We start from the raw sequence: 16609 nt of genomic DNA on the forward strand, positions 1-16609 counted from the left end.
CTCGCGTCTGACAGACGCAAATAGAGGAGAGCCGATCGGCTGCTCTCCTGACAGGGGGGGTCTGTGCTGATTGTTTATCAGCACAGCCCCCCCTCAGATGCCGCCCAGGACCACCAGGATGCCGCCAGGACCACCAGGGACGGCCACTACATTGGACCACCAGGTATGCCACCCTAGACCACCAGGGAAATGCCAATAAGTGCCCAGGCAGCTGTTAATCAGTGCCAAAGAAAAATGCCTGCCAGTGCCACCATTGATGCCTATCAGTTAAATCTATCAGTGCCAGCCATCAGTGCCCATCAATGCTCATCAGTGCCGCCTAGCAGTGCCACCCATAAGTACCTATCAGTGCAGCCTTTCAGTGCCCATCAGTGTCGCCTATCAGTGCCACCTATGAGTGCCCATCAGTGCCGCCTATCAATGCCCATCAGTGCCACATATCAGTGCTGCCTATCATTTCCCATCAGTGCAGCTTATCAGTGCCTATTGGTGAAGGAGAAAACTTACTTACAAAATGTTATAACAAAGAAAAACTTTTTTTTTTTTCAAACTTTTCGGTCTTTTTTTTATTCGTTTAACAAAAAATAAAAACCGCAGAGGTGATCAAATACCACCAAAAGAAAGCTCTATTTGTGGGAACAAAATGATAAAAATGTAGTTTGGGTACAGTGTAGCATGACTGCGCAATTGTCATTTAAAAAGTGACAGCGCTGATAACTGGCCTGGGCAGGAAGGTGCGACAGTGCCCTGTATTGAAGTGGTGAAATACATATTTGTATTGAAATTCTGTGTGTTCCTCCTTTTGTTCCTATGTTAAAGTAATTGTAAACGATCACCTTGTAAAACAGCCCATTCAGTTTAAAATCAAAATGAAAGGAATATCATTTTTGTATAGCTACAAAAAAAAATAAATACCTTTTTTTTTTTTTTTTTCCTGTTTTTATAAGTGTTTACATTCCCTCAGCTGCATAAGAGCTGGGGGAGGAAAAGCAGCAGCAGCACACTGATCTTCCCAGTGAATGTAAATTGGGTATCTGGCACTCCAGGAGGCAATGCCCTTAGTTTGTAATAATTTGTAATAATGTACATTTGATTAGTCAGTCTTTAGGTTAAAACAAACTTGAACCACTGTAAGGGTGTGATTTAAAAAGAGGCAGCCATCCTCAGAGTGTGTTGAGCAACTCTGCAAAACATATAAAAGAAACAAGGGGGGGGCACCTCTCTGAGTCTAGTATTAAAACAGTATCATTTATTGCACAAGATTAAAAACACAAGATATAAGTGGGAGTCATGCTCATCATAAGTATGTAGTCCTGGCAGTTCTACTGCGTCCCACAGGCTCCTCACACGATCCGGATAACTGGGAAAGGTTCTGGTGTGATGTTGTGCTGCTATTCAGCACAACATCACACCAGAACCTTTCCCGGCTACCCGGATCGTGTGAGGAGCCTGTGGGACGCAGAAGATCTGCAAGGACTACATACTTATGATGAGCATGACTCCCACTTATATCTTGTGTTTTTAATCTTGCAAAGTAAATGATACCGTTTTAATACTACACTCAGAGAGGCGCCCCACCCTTGTTTGTTTTATATCTTCCCAGTGAATGGCTGTGCAGTGGGGGTCTGTCAGTCTCAAGTCTATTCATTGGAGAAGAGTAGGCTGAGTTCCCAGCATAGCTAGAGAACTAACCACACTGTGTTCTCCTGCTTAGTGTGGTCATTTTTTAATAGGAAAGCACGGGGACTAGCAAAACCACCAGGGATTTCACATAAAGGAAGCAATACAAAGAGAACTGGATATTTTCTCTTACAAGTACTTGGTACAGCAGGCACATATCAGGAATATTAAGTTTTGGCGTAACAAACACTTTAAAGTATGTTTGTGTATGTGGGAATAGTGTGCATTTTGTTAAAAACATTTGTTGCTAAAAGGTGTTCCTTTTTCCCCATATTGGAAAACTGGGAGGTATATACCTTTTGTAGCCCAAAGTGGCTAGAGAGCAAAATTTCAGTTTTCCGAGCACCAAGTAGTTACCAAGTATTTGTAAAATGAGACACCACTTCAAACTGTACTTCTGCCACTGCAGGTTGCAAAATGCGTAATGAGAAACCTCTAGTTTCACTCAAGCACAGATGCGTCTCAGTAACTAACCAGTAATTTCTTGAAATTGCTCACTTTATCATCTACACATGTCATCAATCCTGGAGTAGTTCGCTGAAGTCAGTCGGCTGAGCAGACACAGCTGGGAGCAGGTGAACAGGCGAGGAACAATTTGTGTGGCTTGGTGGCTGTCAAACTAAAGACAGAGCATTTGTGTTGCAAACAGACAGCAGGACCCACCTGGGCCAGACAAAAGAGTTTTCTCCTATTGCAAATAATTCCAAGTCTAGGGGACTTTCCTGTCTGCTGGGCTTTGATTTGTTAATATTTGAAACAATGTGTTTTGCAGTCTTGTGTCATGGTTCTAAAAGATAAAAGGAAACAGGTTGAAGAATTTTTCTGTATTTATATTACATACAGGATTTTCTGCATCAGGATCAGTTCAGATGTAGGGATTGCCATCTACATATATATTTTCACTGATATTAGACATGAACCAAGAAGCTTATTTAATACAGCAGGACAAAGTGCAGTGAATATGTGCAAAGAGCAATAATCCACAGCAATCGGTCTTTTTTTCACCTCTGAGAAATTGAAAACAGTAATTCAAACTGGTTGTTAAAATTGAATATTGCTCTTGCTGTTACTAGTTAAACTGTCAATTTTTTTGCCAGACAATATCCCAAAATCTGAATTTCTTTATACTTTCACATTTTAATCAACTATTCACTTGGTTCGCGTGGCTTTGTAGTCACTGGAAATTAGGAACAAATCATGAACTCATAGCCACGCCTCCTGGCCATGCATTGGGCTACTGTTCTGTCTATCATGTGAGCAGGGGGCGTGGCTGTGAGTGACGGAGTGCCGGGTACACAGGAGATCGTGGCTCTGTGTAATTCAGCGGCGCTCGCTCCTCCTCTTCCCTCAGAGACAGCAGGGATAATCCAACACTGGTGAGGCTGCAATGATGGGAAAGGTCAGGCTGCAGATGGGCACTGAACAGGCTACATTGTTGGTCAATTTAATGGCTGCTGATGGGCACTGAGCAGGGTGCATTGATGAGCAGTGACCCTAATTTTGCTTAAAAGTTCTTTAATTAAAATGTAAGTTTTTTCCTTAAACTTCCCTCCTAAAATTGGAGTGTGTGTTATACATTGATAAATACGGTAAACCTTAACTATATCGTACTGTACCACTGAAGGTGTGCTGGCAATGGCCACATTGAAGACATCAATAGCAGCAAGTTTCTTACGCCCTATTCATGCTTGCGAATGGGGCCGTAAGTGATTACATGTAGGAAATTTAGCAGGGGTCCCCGGCAACTAGCTGCAGGCAGTAGCCCCATTGAAAGCCAATTGCTTTCAATGGGGCTACTGCCTGCAGCTAATTGGTGGGAATCCCAGCTGGGTTTCCCACATGTAATCGCCAACAACCCCATTCACAAGTGTGAATGGGGCCTAAGAAACTTGCTGCTATGAAGGTAGTTAAAGGTTGTCCACTGAAGCCAGGTTGTAGCACTAAAATTCTCTCCTCCCCCCAGTTATTAATGGTCAGTGGCATTTTAAGCACGTTTGACTCTGCTGCTACCTTTTTATTCCCACAATAACTTTGCCTGATCCCTTTGTGTTGTATTGATCTCCATTATGAGAGGAAGGGGAGAGCATCAAATGTAGACACAGGCAATGTTCACATTTGTGATCACTGTGACTGGCGGTCACAGGGTACAGAGCCAATATGATTTAAGGGTAGCCCTTACTTTCTGTGCATGTTTTCTGCAGTGCCGAAAACATTCATGTTTGTTTTTTTTTTTTTTTGTTTTTTTTTTTTTTATACTGTAAAGCTGTAGTAAGATGGTTACTGCCCTATAAACACTGGTGTTTAGCCCCGATGCATGGGGCTCTGGTGTTTAGCTGCGGGTGGGGGGCACACGTGTCCCGTCCAGATCTGCTGCCAGCTGCATGTCCAACTCTTTGAGAGACTGACCACTTCTGTAGCAGGATGGGGTGAGACCATGCACTTACCAATATTTCTGTTTAGAGCATTATGTGCCTGGGGATGAATTCCCCCGAACGCAGACTTCTTGCATTTGGTGCATTCACCCCTGGGTGCTTACTAGCCTAATCCTTAGTCTGGTCGTCCTGGATCCGTCTCAAGGGTCTGATACCAATTCAAATTCTTGCTTGCATTAGAAAAACACATTTAATGAGGTCTTAATGATTACAGAACTTCATTCATGTGTGTCTTTTATGTCTTTCTAGAGTATTGCTTTTCATATGAAAACAAAAAATTGCCATACTAACCAACATTTCGCATAGTGCAAAACTTTGTTGTTGCTCTTAAAGTGGAGTTCCAGTTCAAAATGAAAAACTGACCTATAGTTCTATGTATATTATGTAAAACTTTTATATCATGCTTTATTGAAATTGCTTAATGTCAATTAGAAACAACAGTCTAATCCAGATATGCAGCAATTCTCCTGTGCTTCACCGACAAAGCTGTGCCTGTGCAGCCAATTGTGGCTGCTCACAGGCACTTACTGGTACACCGACAACGTATCTTTGCAAGTATAACTGCTCTGGCACACCCAGCCCATCACCGCCCTGTCTATAATGTCATATGTTTAATCATAAATGAGGATGCATAAGCAATCCTCATTCTTGAGAGTACTCTGAGAGGAAGAACAGAAGGAAGGAGACACGCCAACCTGCTGCCCTGTATTTATGAATGGAGAGGCATTGCAGTCATGTGAATGCAATGCCTTACAATGAAAAAAGGTACACGCAGGTACACACAGATTTAAAATAATTGCACACATAACAATGGGCTATTGCATGCATGGTGATGAAAGCAAGTGGGGAAGGTGCAGTGGTAAGAGAGGGTGCAGGCTCTGTGGTAAGTACTGGAAGGGGGGGATATGCAGCAGACTGAGGTGCCAAGCACACCCTGGAGTGACTTAGCAATAATCCAGGCCATGAGTGAAATACCTAGACATCCATTGATGAACACCTTATAATAGCTGCCTCACTGAAAGGCCTAATCCTTATGCTGGCCATACACTATATGAAAAATCTGCAGAAACCCATTTTCACAAAACGAACATTTGGCCGTGAGCGCAAACGATAGTGCCATCATATAATGACTGATAAATCGTTCAGTGGACATAAGTGAATGCATTTTTTGTTTGTTTTTTTTACATATACCTAGTGCAAGCAGTTTGGACGGGAAACACATTAACCTTTCAATTTATCGTTCATTCGGCAGAAAATTTCCAAACTTTCAAACTGTCCTTCGTTTTTTTTTCAGCTCAGAAACGTCCCAACGATTATTGATTTTGTGCCCCATTAACTGGCCAAAAAACAAACAAACCGTCTAAATGACCAAATTTCAGTCGATATTTTGTATAGTGTATGGCCAGCCTTTGATATTAAAAGACTTTAATAATTCTGATTCCACTAAACCTGAATTTTGATGCATATCAGGGGATTTGATTTCTTTCTGGCGCCATTGGATCAGTATGACAGCCAGGAAACTAGTCTCTGATTGCACTGTCCATGATAATTTCATTTTATGTGTAACTGCGATATGTTATGGTATGATGATATCCTAAAATACACTTTGTAATGTAACTTTAATGTCAATGTCAATCTTAGGCACTGGTTATACCAACCCGACCGTGCACCTTTATTATTCGTTAACAAGTAATGTATGGTTGTAAGGTTCACCTTCAGCCAATAATAATTTCTTGTATTTCATGACCTTGGTATAAAAAGCATATCTAGGAACCTAAGCAGACAAATTGTGGTAAAGGTCAAATGCACACGAAGTATGGTAAACGCAGATTAACTTCCACATGCTACAAAAGACTTGGCCTGCATAGATCAAAGAACAGCCTCCTCCGTGTGGCTATAAAAGAGATTTCTCTATAGATCTGTAATATCCTTTACGTATCTTGTGAAAGAGGATCTGAAACCCTATTGGATGCACAGGACATCTTGATTGGAAACATATTAAAAACAGTGATTTGCTTTTGTCAGGTTGAGACGTGTTTTCAGCGCCTTGGTTGAGCAGTAAGGTCTCTTTGATCTCTTTAGAATAACTATGGCCATTGACTTCTGTCAAGGTCTGTCTTATGTTGGCAATTATACTGTACCAAATTATGCATTAACTATATTGTACTGGATATTCTGTTTTACTGTAATTTAGTGATTTTATTATATTAAAGTAGACCCAAAAGAAACCACTTGAGGTATATTTGACCTCATTACCCACAAACTACACCCGTAAGTACTTTTCTGTACCTTCAGTAAGATACATCTTACACTTTAGTGTAATGTATATTACCGGTAACTGAATATGTATAATTATTTCTTTAGAGCTAAAGTGAACCCATATGAATATATTTTTCTTAAAGGGTAACTCCACTTTCGTGAAAAAAAAAAAAGCAAATAAAGAAATATAATATAGCGTATACAATTGTGACACAAGTCATATTGTAATTGAATGTTATTAAAAATTACCTTTCCTTTTCAATCTTCAGCTCTGTATTTTTCTGAAAATGCAATATGGCTACCTGGAGGTGTTCTGTACACAGAATGCGTACTGACCACTCCCTGGAAACATCATTTCCTGCTTGTGTGATTGATTCTTCCCCAATTTTCCCATCAGTCTGCCCTAAGATACAAGTCAGATTTCAGGAATCCCCTGCAACAAAAATTTAATTTTTGGTGAGATAGTTTCAATAGGAAATCATGGCTAAAGGGATGCCGGCCCAGCAACTTTCCTCATTAGAGCTCTGCAGGTGCACAGCTGATCAATAATTACAAAACCACTCTCATACAGACTCACTCAGGGGTACAGAGGAACAAACAGTTATTTCTTAAGAATAACAGAAGGTAGGAATCTGCAACAAAGTTTGTTAAAATCCTTGAAATGTACATAGATCACTCAGAGGGGAATGTTTTTTTTCTAAACAAAAGTGGAGCTACGCTTTAAGCGTATTGTCGGGATCAGAGGGGTAAAAAGGCTGCACCTTTTTTTAATTCCAGTTTAGTTTCTGAATTGGACTTTTTTTTCGTTGTTTACCACAAAATCAGTGTTTTTTTTTTCTTTTTAAAGTGAATTGTACTTAACTTCCCTGATGTAATCTTTTATGCAAATTAGGGGTTACTTCACTTACACTACGATGCCAGAAGTTTGTGGGTACCTTAGACCTGTGTACATTTATTGGGCATGCTGTTTCATATCCATGGGCATTAATATGGAGTTGGCTGCCTCATTTGAGTTTGTAACCACTTCCAAAATTTTCAGAAGGCTAGCCACAGGATTTTGGAGTGTGCCTGGGAATTTGTGCCCATTTGTGAAAGGTCAGATAACAATTTTGGATTTAAGGCCTGTACACACGATTAGAAAACCATGTAAATAATACCGCTTTAGAAACAATAGTAAGATAATCTGATTGTTAGTACACAGCTTTCCTCCAAAATTATCCGAAGGGACAAACATGAAATTTTTTGTGCGATACCAGATTCTACAATTTTTGTTTAATCAGTACAGTTTATGTCCAAAATACAATACATTACTACATTACATCACTTTAGAATTTTTTTCTGTTGTACAAAAATTTTCAAACTTTAGTAACCTCTTCATTTTTAATATTGAGATTAGCATGAATAAAAAAAAATGGCTGATCATTCATCCGATAATCTCACCGTGTGTATCAGGCTTTAACCACTTCACCCTCAGAATATTTTACCCCCTTAATGACCAGAGCATTTCTTGCGATATATGGCACTGCATCGCTTTAACTGACAGTTGTGCGGTCATGCGACGCTGTACCCAAGCATATAGAGCTTTCTTTTGGTGGTATTTGATCAACGCTACGGTTTTTATTTTTTGCGCTACAAAAAAGGACAATCTTGAAAAATAAGTAATATTTTTTACTTTTTGCTATAATAAATATCCCCAAAAAATGATATATATAAAAAAGCTAATTTATTCCTCAGTTTAGGCCAATATGTATTCTTCTACATATTTTTGGTAAAAAAAAAAAAAATCGCAATAAGCATATATTGATTTGTTTGCACAAAAATTATAGCGTCTACAAAATAGGGGATAGATTTATGGCATTTTTATTAGAATTTTTTTTTTTTATTAGTAATGGCGGTAATCTGCAATTTTAATTGGGACTGCGACATTGCGGCGGACAGATCGGACACTTTTGGCACTATTTTGGGACCACTGACACTGCGATCAGAGCTAAAAATAGCCACTGATTACTGTATAAATGTCACTGGCAGAAAAGGGGTTAAACACTAGGGAGCGATCAAGGGGGTTAAGTGTGTTCTCTCAGCGTGTTCTAACTGTATGGGGGATAGGTTACCACTGACATGACAGAGATCACTGTTTCGATGACAGGGAACAGAAGATCTCTGTTATGTCACTAGGCAGAACAGGGAAAAGCCTTGTTTCCCTGTTCTGCCTCTCTTCGCTGCGATTGCGGCCTGCCGGAAGACATAGAGTCCGTGGGTCCTGCGGGCACGCTCCCACGGTGCCCTATCCTGCTTTTGTGGACTGATGTACAGGTACATCAGTTTACGCAGGAGTGCCGTTCTGCTGACGTATATGGTCGTGAGCCGGTCAGCAAGTGTTTAAAGACCTGGCTAATAATCGTTGTTCCAATTTATCTAAAAGACGTTCAGCAGGGTTTAGGTTAGGGCTCTATGCAGGACACTCGCGTTCCTCTACATTAAACGTATCAAACCATGTCTTTATGGACATAAACGTAATAATTTGTAGGTGTCCCAGTACTTTAGGGCCATATAGTGTAGTGCACCAAGAGGAGTGCCTAGGCACCCTCATGTACCAGAAAGTGCACTGCTATTTTTCAGGAGGAATTTTAATCAAAGGGTGCGTTTTCGAGCACAATTAACATTTTTAGATGTTCCCTATAATATGACGATTAAACGCTTTTTGAGTTCAGTTTAGATGCCCTTAGGTTGCTAGCTAACCTAAATCTGGAATCAGATTAGTTGCTACAGATAATATTTTCTCTTGCACAATTTTTCTTAAATAAATGAGTCGTTAAACATCATAAAACAAAACTTTCCTCACAGCTGAGCGATTCAGAGCAGTGTCTGTGTCAACCAATCATTTCACCAGCAGCTTTATATTTCCTGAGAACCTGATATAAAATGCACCTGCTTATAGTGAGTAATGGAGTTTTACATTTATCACACTTAGGAACAGTGTATGTAACCTATTCCGCTTTCCTCCCCAGTGGAATATATTTCTGCTTATACTACACAGCACATTACCAACGTGTATAAAGAGCCTGTGATCAGCAATTTGGACCCAAGACAACAACCTGCATGGGTCCACAGTACCCCACCCACCTCACCATTCATTCCACTACCAAATTCACATTATAGCACACTAATAGTGATGTCATCTACAGGGGAAAATCTGAGACACTCAGATAGGCTGCAAGTATAGCTTAATATCCTGACTAAAATGAATTCTAAATGTATATAACTGAGAAGAAATAGAACTACACAATGTCTCTTTACTTTTATAAACCAGTGCTTGCTATTATTAGCTTTTCTCCACTGCACACATCCCTGATAGAGACAATACATGCTAGAAAGGAGAAGGACTTTTTAGGAAGGGGTGAAACTTTGGCTGCCAATGCACCATTAGGAATCATGGGGTCCCCTACAACCTACCTGACAAGGGATGTCCTGGCAGGTAGGTTGTTTAGGGCTTTCAGGCCTGCTCAGTCACCCCAGTCTTTTGAAACTACTACATGTCCTAGAAATAAGGCAGACATGCTTAGAACAGTTTGCGTAAGCTACAGCCACAGTGAGCCTGCACAGGACACCACTTAAGGATCTTAGTAAGATTTTGTCTATTTAAAGACATTGAACGTCGACACATGCACACTCACTTAAAATAACTGAGCATACTCCTCATATGCCAGGTATGTAGACCCACCACTTCATGTTCAATGTATGGGAATTAACACACACAGCTAGTAGACAACATGGAGTGGAGAGAGGAGTCAGTGTCACTAAGAGACGTTGCATTGGAAATGAGTTGGTGGTTGTAAAGAAAATATTTTTATAAAAAAAAAATACATAACAAACATGTTATACTTACATGCTCTGTGCAGTGGTTTTGCACAGAGCAGCCCTGATCCTCCTTTTCTCGGCCCTCTGATGGTGTTCTGGGCCCCTTCCTCTTGCCGAATGCCCCCATAAAAGCCACTTGCTGTGGGGGTACTCGTGCTCCCTCCTGAGATGGCTCTCTGTGTCCATAAGACAGAGAGCGTGGTTCAGCCTCACCCTCCACTCCCGCCTCGCTGGCTGTGATTGACAGCAGTGGGAGCCAATGGCTCCTGCTGCTGCATCTCAGCCAATCAGGAGGGAGAGACCCAGGAGAGCCTCAAGTCTCGTGCACATCGCTGGATCGAGGTTGGGCTTAGGGTAAGTATTAGGGGGGCTGAGGGGGGAGCTGCACACTAAAGGTTTTGTACCTTCATGCATAGAATCCAAAAACCTTCAGCCTTTACAGACAACAACTTTAATGATTCTGGTCATCAGATTGAGGATGTCAAACAGCAGCCAAAAAGTACTAGGGGGGAAAATCTCTTGATTGAAAATAAATATTGCAGCCAAAACTGGTTCTGCTACTTTAACTTTTAATGGGCTATTTATTTAGTTTGTTGTGGGCAGGGGTGCACCACTTAAAAAGACTTAAAGATGATAATAAAGGAAAATAAGGGATGTTATCCCTATAAAAACATAGCGAACATAAAATAAGGGTACATATTACATATAGAAAACGTAGGAAAAGGCAGTGTCATGGAGCTAATTGAGAGTAGCAGATATTTACCCTCTTTGTGCAGAGATCAACTTTAAGTTGTCACCAGAACAGGAAGGAGATCTTTCACAATTTATTGCAGTTGTATCTGACCTGCAGTAAACCTGTTTGAGCTGCTTTGCATTTCTATAAACTTGTATAGCAGGGTAGGAAGTTCTGAAGCAAACAAAAACCCATCCAAGACTGGCCCTAAACTCATTCCATGCATACACTAGTCAAAAAATTGTTTGAACGTTTAGAAAAACGAACACATGGTCGTGAGAGCAAACGATTACAGCTATCGTGTAATGACCGAGTTTTGAATGATAAATTGTTCAATGGACATAAATGAATCAGTTTCTCGTTCCTTTTTTGCTCCTGGGTCACAAATGTGCAGTACCAATAGTTCAAACCGTAATGGACAAGAAACTCGCTAACCTTTTAAATTATCTTCCGTTCGGCAGGAGTTATCCAAACTTCGTTTTTTTGGCTCAAAAACATCACAACCGATTTTATATTTGTGCCCATTAACTGGATGAAAAATGAACAAACTGTCCAAATGACAGATTTTCAAGCAATTTTTCATCTATTGTATTAATGCATGGGCACCATTACTGCTGATGTGCCTATAGGACAGAAACTGAAGGCAAATCTCAATGTGATACAAACCGCAAAAAAAACCCAAAAAACTGACAGTTTTATCGATTTCCAACACTCTCTCTAAAACTTAAAAAAAAAAAATTGTTTTTTGTTATGCTTTTAACAGCTAAGTATACAGGCATTTGGAGAGCGATTAATTGATACCTGACCACAATCCAACAGGTGTGAAAGACTTCTCTGGAAATCTTAATGATCTAAAGCATTTGTCTCTAAGCTGAGAAGATGAAGATTGATAAAATGAAGTCATTCAGCATCTCAAGCTGCTTAAACTGCTGGGGAGTGAAAAAAAATGATCTGACGGAGAGGAGAGAGAGAGAGTTTATAGCAGATATAGGAACAGGGAACGTAGGTGGGCCAAATGTTTCCGATCTGCCATCAGTTTTTATGTTTGCGGATCAGCACAGCCCAGTTTTGCAGCGTGCTGTCTGAAGGGAGGATTGTTCCTCTGGGATGCGGAATGCTTAAAAGTCGATACGTACTTTTCTGTAATAAACAATGTACAGACTGTCTGAGGATAGAGACTTGATAAAAGCTGGCAAAAATTTGGAGTCTAACAAGAACACGACAGACTACAGTCTTCTTGAAGTGAGGGATAATATGGAAATAATAGCAGAATATTCCACATCATGAGATTAAGCTGACTTTTTCTCCTTATATTTTATACATTATCATTATTTCTCTCCAATTCAGTAACAATAACCTTGTCCTGTGTGTATTGCTGTGCTGCAGTTATTTTTTATTGAGGCATCAATCTGCTTTATGAAAACTAGAGTGCAGAAATCAGAAGTAAAAGTGAAGCTGAGAATACAGGAGAATATTTGTTGTTGCATATTGCAGGGAGACCATAAGTCAACACATCCCACGGTTGTCTACTTTTCATCAATCCCTAATTAACCACTTGCTGACCCGCTCATGCCTATATACGTCAGCAGAATGGCACTCCTGCGCAAAGTGATGTACGTGTACGTCCGTTCGTAAAAGCAGGATAGCGGGCACGCGCCTGCAGGTCCCGCAGACTCGATGTCCGCCGGTGGGCCCACGATCGCGGTGAGGAGGGGCAGTTCCCCCGTGATTGGGAGCAGTGATCTCTGTCATGTTTGAGTAAACCCATCCCCCCCTACAGGTAGAACACGCTGAGGGAACACACTTAACCCCTTGTTCACCCCCTAGTGTTAACCTCGTCCCTGCCAGTGTAATTTTTACATTGATCAGTGCATTTTTTATAGTAGTGATCAATGTAATAATGTCACTGGCCCCCAAGAAACGTAATTTGGGTTCAGATTTGTCCGCTGCAATCTCTCAGTCCCGCTAAAAATTGCAGATCACCGCCATTACCAGTAAAAACAATTTAAAAAAATCCCTACATTGATCCCGTAGTTTGTAGACGCGATAACTTTTGCGCAAACCTATCAATATACGCGTATTGCAATCTATTTAATTTTTTAGTTTATTTTTTTTTACCAAAAATATGTAGAAGATTATATATCGGCCTAAACGGATGAATAAATATATATATATATATATATATATATTTTATAGATATGTATTATAGCAGAAAGTAAAAAAAAAATTTTTTTCAAATTAGTCGCTCTTTTTTTGTTTATAGCGCAAAAAATAAAAACGCAGAGGTGATCAAATACCACCAAAGGAAATCTCTATTTGTGGGAAAAAAAGTTTGGGTACAGCATGACCGCGCAATTATCAGTTAAAGCAACGCAGTGTTGTATCGCAAAAAATGCTCTGGTCGGTAAGGTGGTAAAACCTTCCACGGCTGAAGTGGTTAAAGTACTCAAACACTAAATTCTCATCTAAGCTTTAACATTTTACTGTAATTTCAAAACTTGTTTTTTAAATTTTTTTATATAGTCACCTGTCATTAAAACAATAGCTGACAATCCTGTTAATAAGGTTTTTGTAAACTCCTTTCGCATATGGGCTGACAACTATCTACCAATTGGGCTCCCGTATTGTCACACTGTTAGACACTCCACTGACAGAGACTACATAAGGCATTGCCATTGGGAAGATCTGGTCCGAGGTGGTCATTACCAGAAATCTGGTCCAGAGTCATAAAGTTCTGTTTACATTGGAGCGGGGCAAGGAAGTGACTAAAATAGGCTGGAGGAAAGCAGCTGCACTGAGCTCTAAAATAGTATGAAAATCAATAAAAACTGTATTTTTTGGATGGAAAAAAAAACATAATTGTTTATGATAGCAATGTTGTATGATGCACAGTGCACTGAGCAAATACATTTTCATTTAGTTAGGGTTTAGAGCTACTAAAAAAAAATGATTTTGATTGCTTGCTCTTCCCAGTGACTTGGCATATTCTCCAATGCTGTAGCTGTTGTAGTTGAGTAACACATGGGCTTCTCTTCAGCCAGAGCTTTAAAGGATAAGTAGGGCCGAAGCTCTTTTATCTATGGAATCGCAAAGAAAAATATTATGATGATTCTATCAGTCTCAATCTCAATATCTGAATCTGCATGGTGTGACCCGGATAGTAAGTGTATGCACAAATGGGCAGTGGTTAGCACTTCGAATTACACTACCTGGTTGGAGTTTTTTTATGTTCTCCCTGTGTCTGCATGGGTTTTCTCTGGGTACTCCGATTTCCTGCCACAGTCCAAAGACATGCTGGTAGGAGAATTGGATCTTGTCTAAATTGGCCCTAGTATATGTATGAATGTGAGTTAGGGATCTTAGATTGTAAGCTCCTTGAGGGCAAGGACTGATGTGAATGTAAAATATATATGCTGGAGATGTCATAATTCAAAGGGCAATATGACTCACATCTGGGTCACATGCCTCATTTAAAAAAATAATAATTTAGAAAAAGCTATGTATTTTATGTTTTAGGTCCCTGTGATAGATTTCATTATACGGCTATCTTATAAGGTGTTTAGCATATCTACGTGATTTTTATACTGGTTTATATTATTATTATTATGCAGGATTTATATAGCGCCAACAGTTTGCGCAGCGCTTTACAACATGAAGGCAAACAGTACACTTAAAATACAAATCAATACAGGAGGGATCAGAGGGCCCTGCTCATTAGAACTTACAATCTAGAAGGGAAGGTCAAGTAGAAACAAAAGGTAATAACTGTGGGGGATGAGCTGATGGAGAGAATGAAAAAAACTGTTGTTAGGTGTGGGTAGGGTAGGTTTCTCTGAAGAGAAGGATTTTCATGGATCGTCTAAAAGCTAATAGAGTAGGAGATAAGCGGACAGATTGGGGTAGGGCATTCCATAGGATTAGAGAGGCTTTGGAGGCGAGTATGGGAGGAGTTGATGAGGGAGCTAGAGAGCAGAAGGTCTTGAGAGGAACGAAGAGAACGAGTAAGTTGGTATTTAGAGACTAGGCTAGTGATGTAGCTGGGGGCTAAATTGTGAATGGCTTTGTACGTAGTTGTTAGTATTTTAAATTTAATTCTTTGGCTGAGCGGAAGCCAGTGGAGGGATTGACAGAGAGGGGTAGCAGAGACAGAGCGATTGGTAAGGTGGATGAGTCTGGCAGCATTCATGATGGATTGAAGAGGTGATAGACTATGTAGAGGTAAGCCAATGAGAAGGGAGTTGCAGTAGTCGAGGCGAGACATGACCAGCGAGTGAATTAAGAGCTTTGTTGTGTCATTGGTTAGAAAGGGGCGTATTTTGGAGGTGTTGAGGTGGCAGGATTTGGACAGTGATTGGACGTTGTGCTTAAAGGAGAGTTCAGAGTCCAGGACTACACCTAGAACCTTGGCATGTGGGGATGGGCTTATAGTTGTTGGAAATAGGAGAGGTCCAAGAACAGAAGCTTGGGGGACCCCAACCGAGAAAGGAAGAGGAGGGGAGGAAGTAGAGTTCTAAGAAACGCTAAAAGTGCGGTTGGATAAGTAGGAAGAGAACCAGAGACCAAAGGCGTGGAGTTTTTTGAGGAGGAGGGGATAGTCAACCATATCAAAGGCAGCAGAGAGGTCCAGGAGTAGGAGTATTGTTCTATATTTGTATTTGTTACTATATAAAGAAGATCTAACAGAAATTGAAGATTTAGATATGTTTTATTATAATTTTGTTTGGATAAAAAAATAAAAGCAAATTGAAACAAAATATTAGCCGCAAAATAGATAGACAGCAGAGAAAGTAGTTCTGAGGATCATTTACACCTTTCGCTGACCTCCAATCAATGTTACATTTTTTTTCCATTCCAGACCTGCAGGTTGTTCTATATTGGTTGCAATACAGCTAAGGTAATGCTAACTAGTTAGATGATTGGTAGAGCACCTCACATTTCACACTCTGAGGACATTTTTTTCATATTTTCTGAAGGATCTGGAAGGTCTTCCACCTTTTCCCTTTACACATTGGCCTCTGGAACATATACTTTCATATAATGTATATCTGCAGAGGGAAATGAATGGTTTGCTAGGTCAGGTGACATCATGATGTAACATCAGTTCATTCTTGTCACAGACTTTGAAAACAACTCTCATAAGCAAAATTCAAGTGAAGGAACTCATTGAGATGAACGCAGGGTGAATTTACAAAAGTAATCTAGTGCTTGTTCTCCTTCTTCAGTTCCTTTCCTTGTCATCTGACACTAGTATTAGAAAACCTCTGTAGGAGCTGCTCCATATCTCCTGGATACTTTGATAGCCCCAATAGATGCTGCTAGAGCTGTCGATTAAATTAAACCAAATGTATTTGCTACCCTATCCAATGATTGTTTTTTGCTCTGTCAGTGCAACAATGTTTTTTTCGGCCCAGTTCACATCTGGTGTTTTGGGATCTCGGGCAGGATCTTTGCAGTTCTAGCCGCAATCCCACATCGCACTGCAATAGTGGTAAAACACACCATGTGTGTTTGGGTGGCATTCATTTTTAATGGTACCTAAACGCGGTTCCCTTTTTGGGCGACAAGCTTTGTGCGATAAGATTTGCTACAATTGCCACGTGATTTATCGCATTACAATCATGGCAAAACTACACCGCGTTAAGGTGCT

At 40.3% G+C, this 16609-nt stretch overlaps 1 protein-coding gene across 1 annotated transcript in view; it reads left to right on the forward strand.

The window, feature by feature from the left end:
- VPS13B (vacuolar protein sorting 13 homolog B) overlaps positions 1-16609 on the forward strand; it is a 1301055-nt gene that overhangs the window by 374508 nt on the left and 909938 nt on the right. The window lies entirely within an intron of this gene.

The sequence above is a fragment of the Aquarana catesbeiana genome, linkage group LG05 (genome assembly GCF_042186555.1).
Source record: "Aquarana catesbeiana isolate 2022-GZ linkage group LG05, ASM4218655v1, whole genome shotgun sequence".
Taxonomy (NCBI): domain Eukaryota; kingdom Metazoa; phylum Chordata; class Amphibia; order Anura; family Ranidae; genus Aquarana; species Aquarana catesbeiana.